The sequence below is a fragment of the Myotis lucifugus genome, unplaced genomic scaffold (assembly GCF_000147115.1).
Source record: "Myotis lucifugus unplaced genomic scaffold, Myoluc2.0 scaffold_57, whole genome shotgun sequence".
Taxonomy (NCBI): Eukaryota; Metazoa; Chordata; class Mammalia; order Chiroptera; family Vespertilionidae; genus Myotis; species Myotis lucifugus.
The window spans coordinates 6,790,236-6,817,837 of NW_005871105.1; the positions used below are offsets into that span (position 1 = coordinate 6,790,236).

At 43.6% G+C, this 27,602-nt stretch overlaps 1 protein-coding gene across 6 annotated transcripts in view; it reads left to right on the forward strand.

Annotated features, from left to right (window-relative positions):
* Positions 1-27,602, forward strand: part of NCOA7 (nuclear receptor coactivator 7) — a 114,686-nt gene that overhangs the window by 28,630 nt on the left and 58,454 nt on the right. For 3 of the 6 annotated variants that reach the window (XM_023754195.1, XM_023754197.1, XM_023754196.1), the window contains exon 1: positions 27,381-27,448. The exons of the other annotated variants lie outside the window; for them this stretch is intronic. The gene's annotated coding sequence lies outside the window, so the exon portion shown is untranslated. Of the gene's footprint in view, positions 1-27,380; positions 27,449-27,602 lie in introns of those variants that run through there. 6 annotated transcript variants of the gene reach the window in all.

The window sequence follows — 27,602 nt, forward strand, 5'->3', positions numbered from 1 at the left end:
TCTTCTTTTACCCCAATTGACCCCCCCCCCAGCCATTCCCACCCCAGGCAAGCCCCCACCGCCCCAGTGTCTGTGTCCATTCTTTTCTATATTATATAAATGAAACCTAATTGTATTTCTACATCATTCTGTGGCATTTAAAAATCCAGCTTAGTGTATGTATTTTTAATAACACATCTGTTGTACAAGGAAGAAGAAAATAAAAATTGATTAATCCCATTTTTCAATAGGTGGAATGATTTAAATCAAATCATTGTGTGGATGATTTGAATTAAGTCATTAATCATTCCATTTGTTTTTTTCTCTGCATGTGAGACTATGTTATTGTTGATTATGGTACATGTTCTTAACACTTTACAACTAGAAGAGCTTTTGGTTTTAGAAGTTGTATAATTTAAAGCAGATGAAGTCTGATATTTCAGTTTAATTTTGTTAGCACAGCAGAAAGCTGAACAGTAATTTGGTTATTTCATTTTCAGAAGGTAATTGAAGCAGATGCTGGTGGTGAGGTCATTTGGGATGGAGCCATCTCCATTTCAATGGCTGTATTATTATTTTTTTAAGTGGAGGGTATTACCTTTTACTCTGCTAAATCAACTGCTTTTACTTGATAATGAAAGGAATTAAAAAATTTTTAACCACAACTCTGAGCTTATACAATCAGAATTTTGGGGTTTCTTTTTTTCTTTTTTAATAAGCATAGAAGTATTTTAAATGGAAAAATGAGTTATATGTACATACACAAATATATGCAAATATATAATACTAGAGGCCTGGTGCACGAATTTGTACACAGGTGGGATCCTGTGGCCAGGTCAATTGGGCCAGGCCAGCTGGGGGGAGGGGCTGAAGGCAGTGGCCAGCTGGCCTCACCCCCGATCAGGGATGGGGCCAGTGGGGGGAGGGGCCACGGGCAGTTGGCAGGCTGGCCCTGCCCCCAGTCGGGGTGGGGGGGGCGATCAGGGATGGGGCCAGCCAGGGGGAAGGGCCATGGGCGGTTGGTCAGCTGGCCCCGCCCCCTGGTCGAATGCCCAGTTGAACTCCCTGTCAAACACCGAGTCAAGGGGACAATTTGCATATTAGCCTTTTATTATATAGGCTATAGGATAATTTTTCTTTTAAAAGAGTGTATGGGTTTTTAAATAATAAAAATTATATATACACACATATATCTTTTATCTTTAAGTTAACAATTTTTTAAAAACTTAAAATTATAAAATAATTGACTTATGAACCTAATATACATAATGTTTACCTTTTCCTGTTTATTTTTAATGCAGAGGAAAACTTACCTCTAATTTTGAATAAATGACCACTTTGGTTATTATATTATCTGATGCAAGTAGATACTGAGGACATCTCCAGTTTTTTGACTTAACCAAATATAAGACTCTATTAGAGTCCCATAATGTTTATCCTTGGATTTGAAGTAAATTACTGTGTTATGGGAATAAATGTTTACTTTGCTTATATCTCAGACAGACCTATGTGCCTATACCTGTTAAGCCCAGATGGTAGAGTAGCAAACACTACAAATATGGGCCTTGCTCTTATGGAGATTACTTTTCACAAAGACATTAAATAGGTAAACACATAAATGCATATGTCATTAGAAATTGCAGTGTTTGTTATGAGGAAAAATAACAGGATGTTATGAAATAATTGCAAGGGTAATACCCACTTTAGACAGGAGTGATGTTCAAGGAAAAGTGACCCTTAAGCTGACCTTGGGTAGGAGCAGGAGTTTGCCAGGTGACCTATGTGTTTAAGAGAAGGGCTGGGAGAAAGGAAAGGAAGGGACGGTTCTAAGCGGGGGAGACACTTTGACGGAAAGATTTTAAAGTGGAAAAAAATGCTGGACAGGTTCCTGGAGCTGCAAGGAGGCCAGTGTGGCTGGAACAGAGTGCTCTTAGGGAGGATAGCACAGAAGGTGGAGAGGTCGGCTGGGGTAGGGCATGCAGGGCCTTGTTGACCATTGTTTAGGAATTTGGATTAAGCAACTAGAGGGATGGAGGTCCATTACATGAAATAGGAAAACTAGAAATTAACATTCCTTTTGAGAAGGAATTTCAGTTTGGATGTGTTGAATTTGAGATGCATATGAGACATCCGAGTGGATGTCTGCACAGCTGGGTCTGTGAAGAGTGAAAACAGGGTGGTCTGGGCTGAGATAGAAATTGATAGGAATGGATGAGATCATATAGGGAAAGAGTGTTAACTGAAAAGAGACCAGGACAAAGGACCGGGAGCACAATTGGACAACTCCAACATTTAGTGTTCGAATAGGATGAAATCCAGAAGTGGTGGACTCACAGCAGCCAAGAGGAGAGAGCATTTCAAGGAGGAGAGAATGACCAGCAATTTTCATAGCAGTGAGAGGTGCAAATTAAGATGAGGACAGAAAAGTATCCATTAAGTGTGACCAGTGGACAGCACTGATAATTGAATAAAAGCTGTTTCGGTGCAGTGGTAGGAGCAGCCAGTTTAATGTAAATGTGAAGTAAAGGAATGGAGACAGAGCTTTTGGCAGTTCTTCTGGGAACTTGGCTGGGAAGGGAAGCCGAAACTTAGGGCCATGGTAGGAAGGAGATGTGGAGGTCAAGGAAGGGTAGGTTTTTAAAGAGGAAGGCGAAAGGAGAGGAATTAGAGCATGTTTGTTAGCTGATGCAGATGATCCATCAGAGATGGGTCCTCAGAGAGGTCAGCTTGAAGACTGACCCTTACAAAAAGTCAGGAGAACATCAACAAGGTGATAAAGCAGAAGATAGGAGATGAAACACACCAGGTTGCCTGCACTCTATCCACCCAGGGCCTAGAACACATTATAAAATGTTACTTGTGTATATTTGTGGTACCATATTCTCTTTTTAAAAAATATATATTTTTATTGATTTCAGAGAGGAAGAAAGACGGGGAGAGAGAGATAGAAGCATCAGTGATGAGAGAGAATCATTGATCAGCTGCCTCCTGCACACCCCACACTGGGGGTCATGCCTACAACCCAGGCATGTGCCCTGACCAGGAATCGAACCGTGACCTCCTGGTTTATAGGTCAGTGCTCAACCACTGAGCCACACTGGCAGGGCTATTCTCTTTTTATGATTGCTTACTCTGCCAGGTGCTTTACAAATTTGATCTCATTTAATCCTCAGAACAACCCATAAGGTAGGTGGTGGTATCTTCCTCATTTTGACAGGCAAGGAAACAGGGTTGGAGTAGTTTAGTAACTTCTCAAGTTATACAGCTGGCAAGTAATGGTGCCAGGATTTCTTCCTATTTGTGGCTAAAGCCAAAGCCTTTATTCTAAATACCTCCATAGTACCCTCCGAAGATATCTCAAGTTAATTAGAATAAATCTGTTCCATAGTAGAAATTTTCAGTTTTACTACCTTCAATGAAAACTAGAAATTTTAAATAAAAATTTTTATAACAATTAGTAAAAAATGTATTATAATGGACCCTCTCTGTAATATGTATCTAAAGGTAGTTGGAGAATTCCCAATTGTTTTTTACTGAGTAGAACTTTCGCATATTGTTTTAAGAAACAGATGTACAGTGCTAGGAATTAGAGTACCTTGGTATTAACTATTTTCCTTACAGATATGAACATTATATTCAACATAATGATGTGATTTATGTATATATTGTGAACTGGTCAATGAACATAATGATGTGATTTATGTATATATTGTGAACTGGTCAATGACTTGCTAGCTGTTTTAGCAAATTACTTGAACCCGAACGGGGTGTGGGAAACTGATTTATAGCCAGTTGGTCAGAAGAACAGCTAGCAACCTGGACTTGCAGTTGCACAGGGCTTGCTTTTGGCTCTGAAATGTTGTTTGGAGGAGTGGGGAGAGGGGGCAGAATTGTAGGGAAAAAACTTCAAAGAGTAGGCATGACACTAAGAGTGGACTTGGGGTTCATATATCAACTCCATCTCTCGACTGTTTCCCCTTCATTCTCAGGCCCCATAGCTCGCTCCTGGGGTGGCTCTAGACTCTCATTGTGTGGAGACAGGAAGATTGGTGCAGCTCCAGCCTCATATTTTCCTGGGTGGGAAAGACCAACAGTGTTATCTGGTAGCTCATTCTGTCCAACTCAGAGTCGCCCTCATCGGACTACAGTGAAAACTCTGATTTGGGAAAAGGAGCTCCGAGAAGCACCCCCTGGCCAGTGGTCAGCTGCACTTACCGGATATGGCTGACCAGGACCGGCAAGGCTTCCCTGCTCTGGCTCTGGAGTGGGTTCCCTGGTCAGCTTCGTGGCTCAGAGTGCCTCGCTCTTGTCCATTGTCCTGGCAACACCCAGGAGGAGCCCTTCTGGGTGCTGACTTCTCTAGCAGCCCATTTTCTGGTGGCATAGATTTGGGGACCTAGTGATGATGTTTGGAGTTGAGTGATTAAAAGTATATTTTATTTGACAAATCAGAAGGCTCTCTAGCAATACAATCCCGTTTTAAAATTTTGCAGACTGTCATTCTGTTTTCATTGGCCAAACACCACAGGCTAGTAGCAAGAACATAGATTTGACTGAGTCATGGTCTTTGGATGGAGATAGAATTTGGCTTGGAAATTTTGGTCTCTCAGCCGTGAACTGGTGCTCAGCCCATCCCCTGGCCTTGAAAGTAGTACTGCCCTCTGGCTCTCTGCATCAGGGCAGTAACTAGTGCAGTGAGTTGGGGAGACACTATTTAATTGCTTCTTAGGAGCCCTGGACTGTATTGGCATCAATCAGTGGTGCCATTTTTCTGTGAGTCTGGCAGGAGGAATGACTAGAGGTATTTGGGGAGGGAGGGGCCTGAAGAAGGTCAGGTCCTCATGATCCTCATCTGTGTACAGTGAAGTTCCACACTTTTCCTGAACTACTTTAGTTTGGGGCAAATACTTTGGCTTTCCCACCTCTGCAAGACTCCAGGTCACCAGACTCTCAGCTGTTGTAAGCCACAAACAAAGGTTCTCTCCTAGCAGAGCTTGTCTAGTATTTTTTTGTAAGACCTTACGGAAGGCTCAAACAAAAATTTTTTAGGATTTCCAGAATTCCCCCAAATTCTCTTAAGTCCCCTGATAATACAGTACTGATACACACATGATCTAGTTTTAAGATAAGCAGTCATCCATTTTATTGTCACATGATAACAATGGCTAACTTTCCAGCTGCCATCCAACCCCAGTTCAGCCAATCCGCATTTTGTGGTCGTGCGCATATACATTTCCATAATAGTCAGGGCTCTCTTCCTCCCTTGGGGGAGAGGGGGTACCAAGTAACAGAAAACAGATCAAACTAGCTTAGGGGGGAAATCGAGTTTGGGATTTATTGGAACATATAAGTTAAAAGGCCTGGGTTAGATTTAGATTTCACGAGAGGAATGATTTGGGCCCAAATAATGTCATCATGACTCAGTTTTTCTATATCTAAGCTCTTTCATTCTTTTGTATTCCTTGTTAGATACTGCCAACTCAGGAACCCCTTGCACAACAGCAGGCAAGGCGAGTGTGTTCACAAGCCAGTAGTTGATACAGTCCTGAGATTCACCCTGATTGGACCAGCTTAGAACATGTGCCGGTTTTTGGCATAATCACTGCAGTTGGGCAGCTGTCCAGAGGGCCTCAGTGCTCTGATTGGACAGTCCTGGGTCAAGTATTTCATTCCTAGAGGTGAGGTGGAGTCCTACCCAGATGTGCTATTAAAAGTTGGAGAGAAGGGTCCTGGATGTCAGAACAAGGAGTAAAAGATTGTAGGGAGGCCAACCAAAGCCTATTCCAGTTCTCTGGAGTGTGTCAGACATTGAACTAGGCACTGGAGTTAGCATGTTAAAAAGAAGAATGATGAATGTTGAGTCTCAGTGAGTTTCTAGAAAGATCGGCAAATATAGTAGTTAACTCCACCATTGGATGATTCCATGAGATGACTTTTAAGGAGCTTTCCTACCTGGGATTTTATGATGTACTAGTGGCCCAGTGCATGAAATTCCTGCATGGGGGGGCGTTTCCCTCAGCCCAGCCTGCACCTTCTCCAATCGGGGACCCTTTGGGGATGTCCGGCTTGCAATCTGGGACCACTGGCTCCTAACCGCTCACCTGCCTGCCTGCCTGATCTCCCCTGACTGCCTCTGCCTGCCTGCCTGATTGCCCCTAACTCTTCTGTCTGCCTGCCTGATCACCCCTAACCTCTCTGCCTGCCTCCCTGATCGCCCCTAACTGCCTCTGCCTGCCTGATCTCGCCCCCAGCCGCCCTCCCTTGCCAGCCTGGTTGCTCCCAACTACTCTCCCCTGCCGGCCTGATCACCCCTAACTGCCTCTGCCTGCTTGGTCACTCCTATCTGCCCTCCCCTGTCGGCCTGATCCCACCCCCAACTGCCCTCCCCTGCCGGCCTGATCCCACCCCAACTGCCCTCCCCTGCTGGCCTGATCTCACTCCCAGCTGCTTTCCCCTGCTGGCCTGATCGCCCCTAAACACCTCTGCCTAGGCCCCTGCCACCGTGGCTTTGTCTGGAAGGATGTCCGGAAGATGTCTAGTCTAATAAGCATTTTACCCTTTTATTAGTATAGATGCTTCTTGGAAAACAAAACAGAAAAGATAATTTTTATTAGCTTAGGTAATTATTGTATCATCTTAAATTATTTTACCATTTTAGAATTTTTGATATTGTAAAGTTTTATGTAGAATTCTGAAAACTCAATTCAGTGCTCTCTTTAACATTACATGTCCCCCAAAACAATATCTGAAAATAGAAAAATTAATATGTTGATGAAGAGCACCTTATTTTTTATGTGTATAGTAGTCTTACTAAGGATATAATAGTTGATAAATGCTGAATTTTAGATTTTACCTATGCAAATTGTAATGTATATGTGGGTTCAATATTGACTGGAGCTTCTTTGTCCTAACTCATATAAGCAGCAATGAGACTTTTTTAATTTGACTTTCATTTGAACTGTAGCTATTATACTCTCTGCAGAGAGTCTCAGTAATAGTTAAAAAACATATTTATTTTCCCTCATCTTATGAAATATTATAATAATTCCTTTTTTTCTTCAGAAGCCTTCTTTAATCTCAGCCAAAATAAAGTCCAGCTGAGTTTTCCTGTGGATTAAAGTGGGGACATGGAAATCCACAGGAAATTTGAAAGACTATTATTCCAGTATTGTGAAGGTTTGAAAGAGTCTCATAATGTGTATTAAAATTGAAAAGAATTTCTGAGACCGGAACATTTAAAACTATATAAACAAATATGAGAAATTACCTTGCCTTTTGTCAACAACTAGTAAAACATCAGAAAGAAAGTACAGTAGGGTCCAAGTGAAAGTTTCTTGGTAAAGAGTGCTATTGGAGAGGGTGGTCTAATCACTCCGTTTATGGCGTATAATGTACTTTGTTAAACCTCAGTGTGCCAAGTGAGGTATTAGATAGGAAGAAGAGTTAGTGAACCCAAAGTCCAGTGGGTTATTTTTTCTGGGGGACATGAGCAGGTGTTCGAGTGGTAGGGGAATCGTTAGGTCTTTTTTGTTCACCTAAAAAACCTTATATTATTATTTATATTAGTAGATTGGTGTTGGGTGGAGTTTGATTTCTACTATTGTAAGGGTGTAGAACAACTTTACTTGCAATATTGGTCCCTTTGAGCCTCTGTGACATGGTCAGATTCAAGGGTTTTATTAATTTGCAAAATTTGACATAGATAACTCAACTTAAAATTAGCCTGCTTTATTATTCCAGGATCGAAGTTTATTTGATTCTTGTTTATATGTCCATTCATTCATTCATTCATTCACACCCTACCTTATTCCACAACATTGGAGGCATCATATAAAAACTACACATATGGCCCAGCTGGTGTGGCTCCGTGGTTGAGTGTCAACCCATGAACTGAGTTTGATTCCTAGTCAGGGCACATGCCCAGGTTGGAGACTCAATCCCTAGTGGGGGTCATGCAGGAGGCAGCCGATCGAAATTTCTATCCCTCTCCCTTCCTCTTTCTAATATCAATAAAAACACATTTTAAAAAAACTACACATATTCACCCATGTGTACCCAGCCTTGTTTTGGTCCAGTCCCAGCATTGAGTCACATTCAAAAATAAGTATGACAGAAAATAATTGAAAATAATTCAAATATTAGCTTCACAAATATCCAAGAGGGGGGCAAATGTGTTATATACATATAGTAGAACTTAAAAAAACATCCTCTTTTCCCATCTCTCTACTGTTTATGTGCTGTCAGCTGTTTGCCCAAACTCAGTCTTCTTCTTCTTGAAACTTATACACAAGCTGTTCCCAAATCTAGGCAGCCCTTTCCTTTCCCCGTCTCTCCCCCATCTCTTTTAGGTATTTTTCCTTCTATTTCCTCCTCACTGTATGTCCTTTCCCACTTCCCTCCTCATTCGTTTCTCACATTTGTGTTAATAAGCCCAGAAGAAGGGAAAAGGAGAAAAGCTGAGAATCAAACCCAGAGTTTCCCTTAGGAGGTCACACAGGAACAAGACTGCAATTATCCGTTGATAAAAATACTCTCTCTTTGTTGCCCTTATAAAAAAATTATACAATGCTAATTAAAAATTGGAAGTCCAGACCGGGGAATATGTAAATTGGGATGAAAAGTAGGACACCAAGCTGCATGCTATTGGTTAGGTAGTTGACTCAGAACTACTTCATGGTCAGTGATAAATTAAAAGGACTCCTTTCCATGGTTCTCCCCATTCATGAGTACAGCACATAACAGTCCCCCAGGTGACAAAGCCTTTCCTGGCCCTTACCTCTAAAATGATCACGTCCTTTGTAAAAGAACACTAAAAAACGGAGTGGTAGCGAATTGAACAATATCAATGAGAGCAATTTACTGCCGTGACATGAGAGGACATGGTGCCAATGTAATACTCAGTAGAAGACATTTGGCCATGGGCCAGCACAATGTGGTCCAAGACTGCAGCTTTCTGATGATCTGAACTGACCCAAGAATAAAACTTTATGCTTCTGGAGCAAAAAATGCAAACAATGACGTTCAGGGACCAAAGCAGTGATGTGAAAGAATGACTAAGGTGTAATGCCAGCCTCCGGCGCCGGGGCAGTCTAGGGAAAGACAAGGGGGGACTGGGCCACCCATGCCCTGTGGGAGGAGGGCAGCTGCTTTTGCTCATCTCCATCCTGCTCGGCCATGGGCAGTTCTAGAGCGTGCTGTTCTGTCTTCTGATTCTTCAAGGTGAGCTTGAAGTCCAGTTTTATGTGAGATGTCCCCACTTCAATGTTCATCATTCAGTCATTTGGATTTTTAAGAAGTGCTTGTGGGCCATGCAGAACATACCAGCAGGCATTCAGTCACCCATCTCCGATCAGAGAAGAGGTTAGCTTGCGTGTTTTTTGTAAAAGTATCAGCCTCACTTCCATCTTCTCTGCTGTACTCAAGATTGGTCCTTTGCAAAGTCTAGAATCTGGTGTTCTCTGATTTTCCACAACCAAAGGGGTGTCCAACCACTCAATTCAATTCGGACACCAACTGGTTCAGACTCCACAGGTTTAAAGGCTCAGTCCCTCAAGACTGCCCTCACTTTCAGACGCCAGTCATAATTTCCAGGTCCCCAGTTAACCCATTTTTCTGTCTGATTTGGCTACAAATTTGGAAGCTCCCATGATTCCCTCCTCAGGTTGAAATTCACTGGAACAACTCACAGGACTCAGGAAAACACTACTTCGGTGTACCCATGTTTTGTGAAGGTTATAACTGAGGACAGCCCGATGAAGGAGATGCATAGGACAAAGTGTGGGGGTGGGAGTGTACGGAGCTTCCATGCTCTCTCTGGGCACTTCACCCGCCTGTACCTCAAAGTGTTCACCGATCCAGAAGCTCCCCACACCTTGTCATGTAAGGGTTTTTATGAAGGTTTTATTATATAGGCATGATAAATTCATTGGCCATTTGTGATTGAACTAAATCTCCAGCCTCTCTCCATACCTCTTTCAAGATATAGGGGTAGGGCTGAAAGTTCTAAACTTATAATCAAGATTTGACCCCAATAAATTTAATTTAAAAAATTGACCATTGTCACCCCTACAAATAAAAAAAGACGAGTCATAGCCGGCTTGTTCAGTGGATAGAGGTTCAGTGGATAGAGCGTTGGCCTGTTGATTGAAGGGTCCTGGGTTCGATTCCGGTCAAGGACACGTACCTCCTTTGCAAGCTCCTGGCCCTTGTCAGAGGCATGTAGGATTCAACCAATGGATGTGTGTCTCTCACCTCATGTTTCTCTCTGTCTCTCCCTCTCCCTTCCACTCTCTCTAAAAATCAATGGGAAAAAAATGTCCTTGGGTGAGGATTAAAAAAAAACAACCAACAAAAAACTTGGTGTTTCTGGTAATCAGCCCCTATCCTGAAGTTATCTGTCTCCCTCCACACCCAAACGTACTAGGAGTCACCTTATTAGCATAGAAAAGACATTCTTATCATTTCAGAGACGACAAGTGTTCCAGGAACTCTGTGCAGGAACCAGGGAGGGACAAAGATAAAATTTGTACTTTTTATTATACCACAGGTGTTCTTTTTGGTTGGTGAGGAGACACTAATATACTTGAGCACTGATCACTGATGAGGCCTTTTGTAGAGCCCGACCAGGACTGCTGAAAGGGCGAGGGCTAGGCCCTCCATCTTGCCCCAGGGTAAGGGCTACGCCCTCCATCTTACCTTGGCCACGTGCTTGGCAAGGAGCTTCATCCCGGAAGTCTAAGACTCTGCTAGCCACACCCAGAAACAAGACACCGACTTGCGCCTGGCCAATCGGCAGAGCACAGTCCTTTCTCCTCCCCTTACTCCAACCCCCTATAAAACCCGTCTCCATACAGAGTTTTCTCTCTCAGCCACTTGGCTTGCTGTTGTGTCGGTGAGTGTGGTGGACGGGGAGCTCAAGCTAGCTTGAAATACAGACTCTTATGCTTTTGCATCGGACATGGTTGGCTCCCTGATGTGGTTTCTTGGGGATCCTGAAATCTGGGCATAACACTGCCATGTGGTTGGGTGGTCATCACCCTAGAGCAGTGATGGCGAACCTATGACACGCGTGTCAGAGGTGACACTCGAACTCATTTTTTTGGTTGATTTTTCTTTGTTAAATGGCATTTAAATATATAAGATAAATATCAAAAATATAAGTCTTTGTTTTACTATGGTTGCAAATATAAAAAAATTTCTATATGTGACACGGCACCAGAGTTAAGTTAGGGTTTTTCAAAATGCTGACACGCCAAGCTCAAAAGGTTCGCCATCACTGCCCTAGAGATGGGCCCTCAGATATATGAAAGCAAGGCCAGGGTTTTTTCTTCAAAAATCTAGTTTGGTGCACCCTTACACATGGGTGAATCCCCCAGGATTCTGCACTAATTTAAAAGGGAAATTTTTCAAGGTAGGTGTCACCAGTCTCCCATCCCTTGAATCCTATTTGTGAGCAATGTCACTTCCCAAGGATACAGCCAGGATAGATCACCTGGAAAAATACCTCTAAGAAATTGAATGGACATATTGGATGTAAACCAACTAAATTGTGGGCATCTGCCAAAATAATTTTTAAAATTTTATGCCAGATGTTAGATTCTTGTTTCCTAAAGTGCTCATAATGACAGGACAAGTTATGAAGCCACTTCTAACTTATGATATTGAAATAACATGATCATAAAAGGATAAGTATACGTGTATGTCAAATTGTTCAAAAGCAGTATAAAATTATTAGACTATATTTTAAAAGTGGGAAGGAGGGGGATAAGTTGAGTTAGAACATATTCTAATTGTATGCCAGTCATCATTGTTTTCTGTCAAGAAGCCATTTATGCTGGTCGCCCATGATCTGTTTCACTACACTTTCAGGAGAGCATTCATTTGCATACTAAACTGATTATTTTCAGGATTGTAATTTTTTTATCCATTATTTTTCTTCATTCTTCTATAGGTTAAGCAGTTAACAAGGAATTAGGTAAAAATCTGAGAATAGAATCCCTGACATTAGCGTATTTATGCTGGAAAATTTTTAAGGTAGCTCTGTGTTAGTTTGCTGAAATGGCTTCAAGAAACCAAAATCTTTCTGTTTCTCCAGAAGAATTGTGTCCCTGAAGTATATTGCTGTGGTGCTGTGATATTAATGTCATTTTGAAATAATCCCAATGCTGTTTTCTCTGAAGGTCATTGGGGAGTTTGAGCATATGCTTCCTTTTGAGTAAAACATATATATTTTTAAATTAACTGACAAAAAGATTTCTAGGCACATTAATTAGCTCTAATAAAAGAAAAAAATATTTGGAAGATTTTCTTGGCTTCATAAATGATCACGGACAGTGAATGACAGATTTAAGGGAAGAGTGAAGTAATCAGATATAAAAACGATATATAACCTTTTAGAAATCCTGTTAAAAATTCTTACACTATCCCCACTCCCAAGAGGCTGTTTTGAAGTCACCCAACATAAAATGGAAGCTCAGTATCTATAATATTATCATTGCACCTTGAGATTTTAAGAGAGTCCTGAATCAACGTTTTTGGGCTTTTCCTTAGAATTATGTGCTAGCTCCAGTCACTGCCAGCAGTGAACTTCTTAAAGTAACAGAATGCGTTGTGTAGATGTAGTAATGATTTGGACATGGAGGACTAAGGTCCTACAGTGATAGGATGCTCAGTTTACAATTATTCATAACACAAAAGCTAATTTACTCCGTGTGGTAGTCGGAATAATGGTCCTCGGAGATATCCAGGCCCGAATTCCTGGGCCTGTGAATGCTTCCTTATATGGCAAAAGAGAACTTGAACATATGGTTAAGTTAAGGATCTTAAAATGAGATTATCTGAGATCTTCCATGTGGGCCTCTGAATGCAATGTCAGTGGCCATTTAAGGAAGCAGAGGGAGATGTGAGGACAGAGAAGACGGCGTGACATTGAAGACAGATCCTATGTTGCTGACTCTCAAGGTGGAGGAAGGGACCACAAGGAATGCAGTTCTGGGAGCTGGAAAAGGCTAGAAAAGAGCCTTTTCTGTGTGTGATGTGGACTTGCAACTGATTTCAGACGACTGACCTCCAGGCTAAGGCAATCAATGTGTGTTGTTTTGTGTTGTTTTAAGCGTTTTGTTTAACTGTATTAAGTTAAATAAACCACATACAGAATATAATAATGTAAAGCGAAAGAGAATTTAAAAGCTCCCAAATACGTCTTCACTTCTTAACATTACTCTTGGCAGATTTTTAACGAACTTCTGTGTTGCTAGCTTATCAGTTTGTTCCTGGTGGATAAAATTCCTACTATGTAAATGCCATATTTCCCGGACTTCGCTCCTTCCTCTTAGGACAACACAATTCTGTTATCCCGGGAGCAGGTTCCCCTCCTCAATTTCCAGGGGAGGTATGTGTGACCCTGTCTGTGCCCCAGACTTCTCTCTAGTTTTTTCAGGCTGAGATTCAGCCTCCTGGTTTTCAGAAAAGGGAACCAGATTCCCTCCCACACAGGCAGTCTGTGTACGCAACAGAAGCCTATCTGGTTTCATAAACACAAGGCAAACGTTCTATGCTCTCTGCATCCATTTTGTGACAGTGCCATTGTCATCCTGGTATTGGGGGCGGGGGGGATGTAAGGTTCTCTGAAATGTTCTTCATGAACCCACCCAAGGCTCCTCTGAAAGGGTGGCAGTTTGCACCCATTCCTGGCACCTGCCCTTTGATGAACAGAGTACCTATGATTGCCGACCCCATCGCTGTCTTAATAGCACAAAGAACTCCATAGAAAGGGAAATTTGAGGCCCTTTCTGGGTGGCTCTGTTGGTTGGAGCATCGTCCCATGCACCTGAGGGTTGTGGGTTCTATTCCAGGTCGGGGCACATTCCTGGGTTGTGGTTAGATCCGGGCAGGTGCTGGGGGTGGGGGGTGGGCAGCTGATCAATGGGGCAGCCTATTAATATCTCTCTCTCTCTCACACACACACACGCGCTCACACACACACACACACACACACACACACTCAAGCATGTCCTGGGGTGAGGATTTTTAAAAAGGGAATTTTTGTGGTTTGTCCTTGATCATATTGTGTTGAGGGTTCTCTGTGAGAAGGCATTGTTTCTGGAGGTCAGAGAAGTTCCATTGTGTGTATCTTTGTTCACCTGGATGGGTATATCGCTAGTTATTGAACCTGAAGCCAAAGGATCTCTTATTCTGACGGCATTGGTCCTTTGGAACCAGGGTGTTTCCAGTTGAACTGATGAATTCTCTTGGGGGTGGGGGATCTTATCAAAATCAGACAAAGTGAAAAAAAAAAGAATGCACAAAGGGTGGCCCTAGTATCAGGAGCAGCTGAAGATTTTTTCAGTGATTACCCCTAAACTGTTTGGTTTTGTTTGGTCATACTTTCAAGAGAGAATTTTCAACAGTGATTTACTTTTAAAAATGATTTTTCCACCTCTGGCTTTAAGGGTGATTTTGTTTGGCATATATCACACTTGGGGATTTGCACTGGAGACTGCAAGCTGACCTGTTTGTGAAATCACAAGTTGAAGTGGAATACTAGAAGTGGTGTTCTCCCATCCAAGTACTAACCAGGCCTGACCCTGCTTAGCTTCCGAGATCAGACGAGATCGGGCGCGTTCAGGGTGGTATGGCCGTAGACTAGAAGTGGTGTTCTCTTATAAATAATAAATGGCTTTGGTCTGGCCAGTGTTGCTCAGTGGTTGAGCATTAACCTATGAACCAGAAGGTCACAGGTTGGATTCCGGGTCAGGGCATATACCTGGGGTGCAGGAGGCAGCTGATCAATGACCCTCTCTCATCATTGATGTTCCTGTCTCTCCCTCTCCCTTCCTCTCTGAAAGCAATAAAAAATATATATTTAAAAAATAATAAAAAATGGCTTTGTACTGGTGACTAAATTCCTAGCAGAGTTAAATAAAATTATTTACATACACTGAGAAAAATAATGTGAACACACAATTTTAACATTGAGAATTTATCAAATGCCTTCTTTGTTGTGTTCTTACTGCTTTATATGCTACTTCATTTACTTAGATGCTGAGAAATTCCCAAGTAATGACAGCAGCTGCAGGACAACAGAGTCGTAACTTCTGGTTATTGGGCTGAGCTCTTACGAGAACCAGGCACAGATTGTTGTTGGTAGTAAAAGCCAGCTTTCTATGTGCTGTTTAGGCATCACAAACCATTACTTTCCTTTCAAGGATAGGAACCTGAGGCTTAGGTTCAGTAACTTGCCCAAGGATGCATACCTACGAAGGAACAATGAGGTCCCTGGCTCTGGCTGCACCTCATTTCCATCAATCCCGAAATGGCAAGAGTCACTTTTAGGCAACCAGGAAAAAACAGCCTGCACCCTGAAGGTCAGAACAGTCCATGACAAGGTTGCAGTGGAACAGGCATGAACAAGATCCTAGTAAAGGTCTCCTGAGGGAGACAGACCAGCGCCGTCCGATAAGGAAGGAAGCGGGGCTGCAGTTCAGGAAATTGCTGTGATAGCTGGACTGGGGAGAATAAGCACAGAGATTTACAGACATGTTGCCATAGCTGCAGATGTTTAACTTTTACACATGTGTTGATGTTATGATTGCAAAAGGAATATATGCTTGCTGTGCAAAATATTCAACAATAACAAATTATATAAATTTAAATAAAATTGCTCCCTTCCCTGTTCTTCCCTATTGACCATTCAGCCATTTTTCCATAGCTATACAGGGGTGGCCCAAAGTAGGTTTTATTTCCCTCCATTCATTAATATACTCTCCAGAGTTAGATCAAATCTCTCCTCTTCACCTGTAACAATAAAATGAGACACCGTAGTGGTTGGTATGCTTAAGGAAATTAAAAAACAAAAAACTGAGCCTGGCTGGTGTGGTTCAGTGGTTGAGCGTTGACCTATGAACCAAGAAGTTACAGGTTCGATTCCCAGTCTGAGCACATGCCCAGGTTGAGGGCTCGATCCCCACAGGAGGCAGTTGATCGATGTTACTTTGTCATATCCCTCTCTCTCCAAAAAAATCAATAAAAACACAAAAAACTGAAACCAACAAAATACTATATTGCCCTCAGGGTTGGTCATTTTTGACATTTTCTACTTTTATTCATGGGCCATTAGCTCCAAATCAAAGAACAATGCTTTTTATTTTTTTACTAGAGCCCAGTGCATGACATTTGTGCGCCGGGGGTTGGGGGAGGGGTCGCTCAGCCCAGCCTGCGCCCTCTTGCAGTTTGGGACCCCTCAGGGGATGTCCACCTGCCAGCTTAGGCCCACTCCCCACACCCTATGCTGGCAGTTGGACATCCTCCGAGGGGTCCTTAGTGCTGCCGCAGAGGCAGGAGAGGCTTCCGCTGCACTCTCCAGCCATGAGCCTGGCTTCTGGCTTTCTGGCTGAGTGGCACACCCCCTGTGGGAGTGCACTGACCACCAGGAGGCAGCTCCTGCATTGAGCGTCTGCCCCCTGGTGGTCAGTGCGTGTCATAGCGACCGGTCATTCCGCTGTTCGGTCAATTTGCATATTAGCCTTTTATTATATAGGATTTATTTTGCTTCCTCCACCCCTCACCCCCTTTTACATTCTTTGTATATGAATGATGTTCTGCCTCTGCAGGCCTGGGAACTCTGATGTGTAAGGAAAATGGAATCAGATGTGAGGGAGCACAGGAAAGTGCGGACTCTTGGGAAGGTTTAGTTTTGATATAAACATATATATATTTCTTTTTACCTCAAAGCAGCAGCTTCAGCACATCTCCGAATCTCAACCATGTGTGAGCTGTTAGGACCTTGAAAATCATGCCAGCCTTTTGCTTTTGTTCACCTTAGAAGTGCTGGAGACTTTGTCGCATTTGCAGAGGTCACGGCTGATACACAGAGAGCCACACCCAGAAGCTAAAGCTTTCCTTCCTGTGAGTGTATTCCTCATTGAAGCCCACTAGATTGCCAGGCCATTCTCCTCTAAGTAGTACGTGGAATTTCAAAAGTCCAGTGGCTTTAATTTTAAAGTCAAGTTGTACATATATATGCCATAGGACACTTTTAGGAGGGGTCGTGGGAAGTGTTGTGGCCATTGGCTTGAACTTTGCGTTGTGAATTCCTGCTCTGCAACTTAATGATGCCCTGTGATTTTAAGAAATGGTCCTAATTTTTCACATCCTTCCCTTTCTTATCCGTCACATGGAGATAAGATTGCCTACCTTGTTGAGCTCTTTGAGGATAGAATAATATTTGTAAAGTACATAACACAGCACCTCATTCCTTAGCCAACTCGATAGTTGCTGTTAGAAGATGCTCTTTTAAACTTTTCATGATAACCTTTTTTTAAAAGTAAAACTTAATTTTTAAAAATTGACAATGTGTTAAATTATTCTTATAGTAAGAAGGAGACTTCAGAGACTAAGTACTTAAAAAAAATTTTATTTTGACTTTTATACACTAGAGAGAACACAATTAGTGGTAATATTCCTTACTGTGATGGTAGAGTGTTTTACACGTATGTTATCTAATTCAGTACCTACCAAGACATAAGTCTGTTGAGCTCTTGAATTGTGTGGCTCTTGCAACCGAAGAACTGAGTTTTAAGTTTCTATTAAATTTTAATTAAATTTAACAACCACAGGTGGCTGCCTGGTGGCTATGGTATTGGACAGTGCCATGCTAGGTATTTATGTCTATGGCACTTTTTACAGAAACACGTGGACCTCAAATTGTGGAATTAAGGAGTCATTAGTTTAATATTAATTAAAGAAGTCGGTATTTTAATACATTTTAAATTACAGGTGGCTAATATATTTTCTTTTTATATAAATATCTAAATAAGAAGATGGGATTTTATTTTTGAGACCATGCTACTAAGCAGAGAAAGCTGTGAAATGACATGTTTGTGGGAGAGCAGATCTCAGCAAAATTAGATCATAGCCTCATTTATTCATTCATTCATTCATTTATCCATCCATCCATCCATCCATCCATCCATTCATTCAAGAAATACTTATTGAGTGCCTAATGTATATCATGCCTAGGCCTTGGAATACAAAACACAGACACAGTCCTACCCTCCCAAAGCTCTCCCGTCAGCGCTGAGGAGAACCTCTCATCATTTGGTGCCTCTTTGGGTTGGGTTCCACTGGATGTCAGCAAGCAACAGAGCGAGCTCTGCAGAGACCAGGGAAGGCGCTGGCCCGAGGCCCTGGCGTTGGCTGCTGCCAGTACCCTGAACTTCCTTCCTTGAGTAATGGAAAAAGCTTCAGAGGAAAACCGTTCATTCGGCTGTGGAAAGTGCTTTCTTTAGCAGTGTCACCTTATTTTATCCTTCAGTCTGCGGAGGGTTGTGATACTGGTAGGGGGAAAAATGAGGTATGCACGTGTCCTACAAGTGCACACAATGTTTATGTGAAAAAGCCAAGAATCAGCCCTTTAGTAGTCCTTTATGGGAAGGGACAGTTAAGATGCTCAGAATCATGATGAGCCATTGCTGCCTCATTCTTCTGCCTTTGAGGCAAGGTCCGAATAGTTTAGTTACCCTATCTTCTGGCTCTTTCAAAAATATACATTTTTATTGATTTCAGAGAGGAAGAGAGAGGGGGAGAGAGATAGAAACATCAGCGATGAGAGAGAATCATTGATCGGCTGCCTCCTGCATGCCCCACACTGGGGATTGAGCCCACAACCCAAGCATGTGCCCTGACCGGGAATCGAACCTGTGACCTCCTGTAATCGATGCTCAACCACTGAGCCACGTGGGCCAGAACTATCTTATAGCTTTTATATGACCTCCTCAAAAGAGTACTTGCTTCTTAGTTTTAGCCTTTTATTTGATTTGTTTTATTCTTTTTATTCTTCTACATTTTCAAAGTTTTATAGTATTAACATGCATTACATTTGTAATAAAACAAAGCATAATAAATTATATTGTAAGAAACAGTCCAGTTTGAGAGATGATGAATGCCTGAAATGATTTCATGGAAGCAGAGCTCAAGAAGAGAGAGTGTATTTGAAAGGAGAGATGCAGGAAAGAGAACTGACAGGGTCTAGTTATAATAGTGGGAAGGAGTCAAATAATAGACACTTGTTTTATGTAATTGTGATCTCTTCTAAAGAAAGATAATGGCAGCATAACGAAGATATTTTTAAACTTATATTCACAGCAGTCAAACGTGAAATATGTTGCATTATTTTCAATCACTCATCTGTTTAAGATGATTTACCAAGTATTTTTTAGTCCACAGTATTAATAAGTGTACTTTTGGGGTCATTACAATTGCTTAGGTGAAATAGAGGAGTTTATTTTCTTGTACACCTTTTGTTTTCAGTGTACCTTTATTGAGTGATAACAAAACCCTATTGTGAGAATGTCTTAACATGACAGATACTAACCTGAGAAAAAAAGAGAAGGCCCAAAAGAAAATAGCCTAAAACGGAATGTTTGAAGAGCATTAACTATACCACATTCATCAGACTGGCAGCCTTTCCCTCTTGGCAGAGGTGTTAAAAGTGTATTTCCATGCTTTGAAGGAAAGATTTTATTTATTTATTTAAAAATATTTTTTATTGATTTTTTACAGAGAGGAAGGGAGAGAGATAGAGAGTTAGAAACATCGATGAGAGAGAAACATCAATCAGCCGCCTCCTGCACATCTCCCACTGGGGATGTGCCCGCAACCCAGGTACATGCCCTTGACCGGAATCGAACCTGGGACCTTTCAGTCCGCAGGCCGACGCTCTATCCACTGAGCCAAACCGGTTTCGGCTGAAGGAAAGATTTTATAGTGGGGTTCTGGAACTCACCTCTGATGTCCAGTTACAGGATCAGAATGTTCCAGTCATGTTGATAACCTCCAGAGAAACAAAATCTCATGAGCGTGAAACCAGACACGAAAGGAGGTCCTAGGGCTACCTGTCACGACTGGGCCAATAAGCAGAGACAAGGTTGAATCTTTTATGTGCGTTTATTTATTCGATTTGCTGGCCATTGGAGAGAACAGCAGGTATGATACCTTGAAAAACTGCTCTAACATCTCCTGCCAGTTGGTGGAATATACTAGTAAGTAGTGAGGAAAGAAGGCTCCCTGCAGCTGAGGAAGGCAGCAGGGTAGGGGTGGAGGGTACGTGCTTAGCGCATCTTTCCCAGGACCTTCTAAGTACAGCCATCCTGTTCCCAGAATTGGAGAACACAAGACATTCCTGAGGCAAACTCCCGAAGGGGTCAGCATCTGGGCTCAGGGACCAGGTCAAAGTGAACCTTCTTTTAATCTTGAAAAGAACAGACAAGATTTCAAGTATGCGTGAAATTGCTAGTGCCCCACTCTGTTCCCTCCCTGCCCTATCACTTCCCCACTGTCAGGATTGCCGTTTTATATCTGTGAGATTAGTGTCAGATGAAAGCTCTGTCCCTGTTGAAGAGCTTTCTCCTTCGCCTCAGAGATCGCAGTGAGGAAATACAGTGCATGCGGGACCTAAAGTGGAAAAAATATAGAAAGCAACAAGAAGCTGCAAAAAATAAAGGAAGGAAAATTAGAACGATTAGGTCAGTCCCGAAAAAGCCCTCACATGGCTTTGTCTTGGAGATGGTCTCGTTGACTTGCTGAGTGTTATGTTCTGTCAGCTGAGAACTGTCAGAAAGGTTAAAACAACATAATCCTTGGAAATGATCGCATCCACGATGATGTCGTAATAGTATGTAATCAAGTGCCGCTCGGTGTTCTAGAACCGCCTCCCCAACCTGACCCAGTTCTAGGTTTTTGGCGCTGACAGCCCTGGCGGTGGTGTTAAGCGCCTTGACGATGCTGCAAGCCAGCCGACCTTTTTCTACTTGGGGAGAAGTTACCATGACCGACGTGACAAAAACGGTGAAAGAAACATATTCAGCCGGGCTCCACAAATGAAGGCTGTCATTGCAGGCCGCAGGCAGGGTCATCGACAGGTATTGTTCAGCTCGGGTGACGGGGTGTTTCTGAGGCATAAGAACAGTCAGTTGCCCTAAAGAGCACGGCCCCCCTGTGCTATTAGCGGGGATGTAGGTATAAACAGTGAGACCACATATGAGGAACCAGCCGGCTGGCAATCTGGTATGTCCACTTCCGTAAGAGATAGATGAGTTATCAGAACAGCTCATATTGTAATCATGAAACAAGGAGAGACAGTACCTAGTACAGCCAGTGAAATAGAGACATTCACCACTGGGGACCACTGCTGCAATCTTCAGAGAAAACATGTCCTTGTCTTTTTGTTGGACACTTGGTCCTACCGCATAAAGGTCCCAATAGGTTATCTCTTTCCTAAAATGCCTAAAATGAGTATAATTTTTTATATTAGCAATCGGTGTCCCAATTCCGATTAGGCCCGATGCGAAAGTCTGTTTTTCAGAAATTCCACCCGAAAGGCAAAAGTCAGAGACATTAAGCACATTCCTTGCCAAATAGACCCAGATATTCTCATCTCTCTTCAAAGGGATTATCTCTCCTGATGCTGAGATGGTAAGAAGCAAAACCAGGATTAGGACAAGGGCTGTCTTTGGAGGACAACTTTTAGGTCCTCGTTGGCTTTCACGGTCCACTCTTCCTCTGGTGCCCTGTTGACGCTGGTGTGATGGATCTCGGCTTTTATTCCTGCCGGCTTCAAAGCAGCTGGGGTGGTGAGGAGGACATCCCATGGCCTGGTCTCTCTCTCTTCCAGTGGACCTTCTGGTCATCCAGTTTTCCATGTCTTGAGTAAGAAGACTGCCTCTTGCTTCAAAGGGCTGCAATGGACCTATGACAAAAAGACCCAAAGATGCCAAATCATCAATTATAGTTAATGTTTGAACAAGATGTTGGACATAACTTTTATTTTTAACCTTCATATCATGATCTATATATACACCTCCTGTTGCTATAGTTACCTGAAAGGGTCACCCGTATATTATTTCATAGGGACTTGACTTAAGCCAATCCTGCTTCAGGGAGCTACTCGCATCCTGAGCAGGGCAATTGGCAAACACCTGACCCCAGTGTAGGTGAGATTCTTGACACAGCTGTATTTTTCTTGAAGGTATGGTTCATTTTCTCAACTCTTCCTGAGGCCTGTGGTCTCCGTGCAGTATGTAATTTACAAGTTAAACCGAGGAATTTACTGACCTTCTGTGTAATTTCAGAAACAAGGGCAGGCCCATTATCACTTGGCAGGCTGTTAGGGAGTCCACATTGAGGAATAATCTCCTCCAGAAGGGCTTTGGCCCATCCTGAAAATGTGCCAATAGGAACAAGTAAGTATCGTCAACCCCCAGGCTTTGGCATCCAGGTAAAGTCTCTCTGCCAGTCCTCCAAGGGACTGCTATGGTGCTGCCCCCTTCCTTCCTTTGCTGGGGATCTGCCTTGAGATTATTTGTCTGGCATGGGAGGCACCTGCCTGTGACTCGACGAATTGCCTGAGCAATTCCTGGACCTGTGACCCGGGGTTTGATATAGGCAGACAAGGTATCTCTTCCATAATGGGTTGCCTCATGACTATGCTTCAGGACATATGCTTCTCTTAACCGTTCAGGCGGAAGAATAACCCCTGGTTCATTTATTTTCCAGTCATCGTTAATTTCCTTGAACTTCCATTTCTCTGCTCTTTTCTGATCTGAAATTGAATATTCTGATTGAAACTTGAATAAATCTAATGCGGGTATTAGTGGCAGTAAATATTCTCCTTTTGCTGCTTCCTTTGCCATTTTTCACCCGATTTCAGTTCAGTCTTGACTAGTAAATGGGCTTCCTTTGCCAATTTCCTTTTGCTTCTCTGTTTTCTCTTTCTGTCCAGGGCAGTGTATTACCGCCACTTGGGTAGGGCCGAGAATGGCTTGTACCACGTCCAAAATTTCCGGCGCATGTTTCATGTCCTTTCTGTTGGCCGTTAACAGCCCCCTCTCTCTTCACATAGTACCATGCATATTCAGGATTACGAAGGCATATTTAGAGTCAGCGTACATGTTTACACGTTTTCCTTTAGATAATTCTAGTGCCCTAGTAAGAGCAATGAATTCAGCTTTCTGTGCTGAAGTTCCTGGAGCCAGTGCCTTAGCCTCAGTTGTTTTGTCCAGCGTGACCACTGCGTATCCCCACTTCCCTCCCTCTGATCTACATAGCTCCTCCTATCTTTGAATAAAGTCTAATCAGCCCCTTCTAGTGGAGAGTCCTGGAGATCTGACCGGCTGGAATACACCTCGTCCATGATCAGTCATGAGGCAAAGTGGTCCTCTCAGGGTAGGGAGCAGTGTGGCAGGAGTAAGAGTATTTACAGTTTTGAGAGAGACATTGGGATTGTCTAGTAGGAGTACCACCTGGTATCTTCCCATCCTTCCTGCTGTCAGCCAGCAATTTCCTCGCTGTTCCAGTAGACTAAGAACTTGGTGAGGCACAAGGTAGTAATTGGTTGACCAAGAGAGAATTTTTCTGCTTCTTGTAGGTGCTCACAGGTAGCCACTACCGATCTTAAGCATGTTGGCCAACCTTGAACAGTACGGTCCAATTTCACAGACAAGTAAGCAACTGGCATGGGGTGGCCCTCAAGAGTTTGAGTGAGGACCCCAATTCCAACTCCTTTCCTTTCATGCTCATATAGCTGGAAAAGCTTCAACATATTTGGGAGTCCCAGAGCAGATGCCACTGCCAGTCAGGCCTTCAAGGTCTCAAAGGTCCATTCACATTCCGTGTTTCATTCAAGGGGGCTGTCCTCTGGCCCTTCCAGAGCCTAACCCAGAGTCCAGAGTTGGGAATCCCAATATGACAGTACCCAGCCATTCCCTCAAATTCTCTCAATTGTATCTTTGTTTTAGGCGACTGTATTTGAATAATTGTTTCCCTGTGGTCCCCTATTGAACTCCTTTTCCCAGGTTCCAGGAGGAATCCCAGAAACTTAACAGCTTGTGTGCAAATCTGGGCTTTTGAAGCTGAAACTTTATAGCCACAGTCTGCTCAGTGATTGAGGGCATCAATGGTATTTTTCAAACAGTCCTCATACATGGGTCCACTGATGAGGAGGGCCCACATACTGTAACAGTGTGCCTTTCCAGAGCTGTAGCTCATCCAGGTCCTGGCTTAGCATTTCCTAGAAAACAGTGGGGGAATTCTTAAAGCCCTAGGCTTTAAGCCTAGGGGAGGACTGTCCAGCAGTACTGAGTCTTGACCAGAGTCTCTGGGTCTTGCCATTCAGAGGCAAAAGGTGGTTGAGTCTGGGTTAACCAGCACACAGAAGAAAGCATCTTTAACCACTCCCTGTCCCCAGGTATCCCATTAATCAAAGTAAAAGGGTTGGGTACAGTGGGATGTATGTCCTGGGGAATTTCATTTTTTGTGGCCCATAAGTCCTGGACAAACCGGTACTCCTCTGTTTTAAGGTTTCTTTACTGGCAACACAGGGATGTTGTATGGGGAGTGATGGTCAAATCAAACCAAATTTAAGAAATTTCTGAATAAGTGACCGAATCCCCTCAAGTGCCTCCTTCAAGGGTGTTGCTTTTTGTGGGGAATCTTTGTCCCTGGTTTCCAGTCCGTCTTGACTGGTAAAGCCCGTTTTGCCCTCCCCAGTTCTCCTGAACCCATTCGAATGGTTGTGCCTGGGTCTCTAGTTCAGCTGGCACTGGGGCAGGTTCGGGCTTTCCTTGATCCTGTACAAGACATTGCCGGACATGCTCCTGTGGGACCTGTAGATGGAGCTGTTGCTCATCCGGGAGAAAGGTGATTGGTCCCGCCCTAGGATGGGGCACTTGGGGATGCACAGAAATGTATGGGTTAGACTTGTATCGCCAGTGGCGCATTCTAACAGGTTCAAAAAGGCTTGTTGTTCTAGAGATTCCAGTCAACGCCACTGTTTGAGATGAAGGTTTAGTTAGAGGGGCATGAGGACAGAATAGGTGTCTCCTGTATCAGAGAATCTCCTTTTTGTCGTCCCCCCCCCAACCCCCCACCCTGTTTTGCCCGAGGCACCTGGGAGAGGATAGAGATCAACAGCTGAAGCCGTGGAGCCTCTGGGCCTGTCTGACCTTCTCAGAGTCCATTCCCATGTTTAACATCACAGTGAGCACTTTTGCCCTTTCCTGTTGGTCCTCTGGGCCTCCTTCCTTTTTTGGGCATTCGTTCTTCCAGCGGCCTTTACCCTTGTAGTTTGCACATTGATCTGGGCCTAAGTGGTTTCTTCTTTTTTCCCCCTTTCCTGTTGGCCCTCTGGCCTTGGGCCTTTGGTTTCCAGCCATCTGGGCCTTTTTACTTTCCCTGTTATAATAGACTTAAAAGGCAATGTCAACTAGTTGAGAAGGATTCATCCCCAAAGGCCCCTTCAGCTTTCTGTAGCTTTTTCCTGGTATCTGGAGCACTTTGGCTAATAAAAGCCCAGTTTACAATGCAAACGTTCTTTGGTTGGGGAGGGAGCGGGTCTGTGTCTATATTTCCAGTAGGCCTGGTAGAGTCCTTCCTGAAGAGCAGAAGGACCCTCATCCATTTTTTGTTGGCCTGCTTGTACCATATTAAAGCTCTTCTGTTTGGGGACCCCTTCCCTGAACCCTCCTACAATGCATCTCTGATGATGCTCGAGCCGGGCAACCCCCTGTCATTAGGATCCCAGTTGGGTTTGACTAATGGGATAGCTCCTGCCAGCTCTGGAGCATGGGCCGGATCTTCTGACGGAGCCAGCGTGCTTCCTCTCTAGCTCTGTCATAAACTATCCCATCTTATTCCCAGTTAAAAGGACGTTAACAGAGCCTGGATATCAGCCCAACTGGGATTATGCGTAGCAAAGTAACTTTGGTGGGATCCTCCTGATAAGAGGGATTGGAATTCTTCCAATGAAGCAAATTCAAGGTAGAGAAGGGGTGTGGGCCCAGCAGAGTCTTGTGGGTTGTTCAGCTTCAGTGGTTCCTGATGGCAAAGTGGAAATTGCCCTTCCGGGAGGTAGCTTTATCCTCTCCAAATTGAGTGCCTTGCTTCGTCCTCGAGGGAGATGGGGCAACCGTCTCAAGACTGTTTTCCCTAAGAGTCCAGGGTAGGGGGGAAGCTCTTAGGTTCTTGGAGGACTCGGAGAAGGTGCCTTAATAGTAGACCGCAAGGCAGCCTCTTGCTCATCCCTATCCTTCCATTCCTGATCCTTAGTTTCCGGTACTACCAATACCACATCCTCTCTCCAAAATATTAGCTTAGTCCCTTTTCATTTTCATCAGAATCAGAATTATGCAGTGACATAAAGGCCTTTACATATGGCATCTCTCCCCACTTTCCTGATCTTTTTAAAAAATATATATATTTTATTGACTTTTTTACAGAGAGGAAGGGAGAGGGATAGAGAGTTAGAAACATCGATGAGAGAGAAACATCGATCAGCTGCCTCCTGCACACTCCCTACTGGGGATGTGCCCACAACCAAGGTACATGCCCTTGACTGGAATCGAACCTGGGACTCTTGAGTCCGCAGGCTGACTCTCTATCCACTGAGCCAAACCGTTTAGGGCGACTTTCCCCGATCTTTGACAAAACAATTCCAGTTGTAATATGGTATAATAATTCAAAGACCCATTCAACGGCCACCTCTCTCCAGAATCTAAATTATGCATAGGCAAGCAGTATTCCAGTAAAATACCATTTTCCTTTGTGTCATAGGTGGGTCTGCATAGGTAGCCCATTCTGTCAGGATTGGTCCTAGTGGGCTGCCTTTGGGACTGAACCACTGCACCCATTTGCCAAGCAAATTAAACCAAACAAACAGTAAAGAAAAGACATCAACAAATAACAAAAATACTTCTCTACACAGTAATTACACTACGCACAACAGACAGACGAAGGCTTTCCCTTTTGTCTGTACAGCCAGACAGGGTGCCCTGTAACCCGGAGCCATTCAGGCTCAAGAAGAAACCAACAGCCATGTCTCTATGACCACCCGGAGCCCGTCGGGTGCAGAGACCAGGCAAGGACCATGGAAGCCGCTTGCAACCAGGAGCTGATCAGGCGCAATCCAGCTGGGAGGCAACAGACGCCTCCCCTGAAAACACAGGGGGTTGAGCTGAAGGTGGAAAATTCCTGGCAGCACCGAGAGTAAAGGAAAAGCCTTGGTTTTAGCCCACGAACCCCTGGGCCGGCAGCCAGTGGGGCCTCTGGTACTTACCCAAGAAAACGTCCTGCTCGCAGTCCCAGCGGATTTTGAAACTGGACACTAAAGGGAGTCCAGGGGCTAGCTGTCCCTACTGGGCCGATAAGCAGAGGCAGGGTTGAGTCTTTTATGTTCATTTATTCAGTTTGCCGGCCATCGGAGAGAGCAGCAGGTATGATACCTTGAAAAACTGCTCTAACATCTCCTGCCAGTCGCCCGAATATAAGGAGTAGGGGGAAAGGAGGCTACGTGCAGCTGAGGAATGCAGCAGGGAGGGAAAGAGGGTATGTGCTCAGTGTATCTTTCCCAGGATCTTCAAGGACGATGTCACAACAGCCATCCTGTTCCTGGAATTGGAAAAAGGACAGCATTCCGGAGGTAAACTCCCAGAGGGCTCAGCATCTGGGCCCAGTGACCAGGTCAACGTATAATCTTAGAAAGAACAGACATGATTTAGAATAGCTGTGAAATTACTAGTGCCCACTCTGTTCCCTCCCTGCCCCATCAAGTACTCTCTAGTCCAAAAAGATAT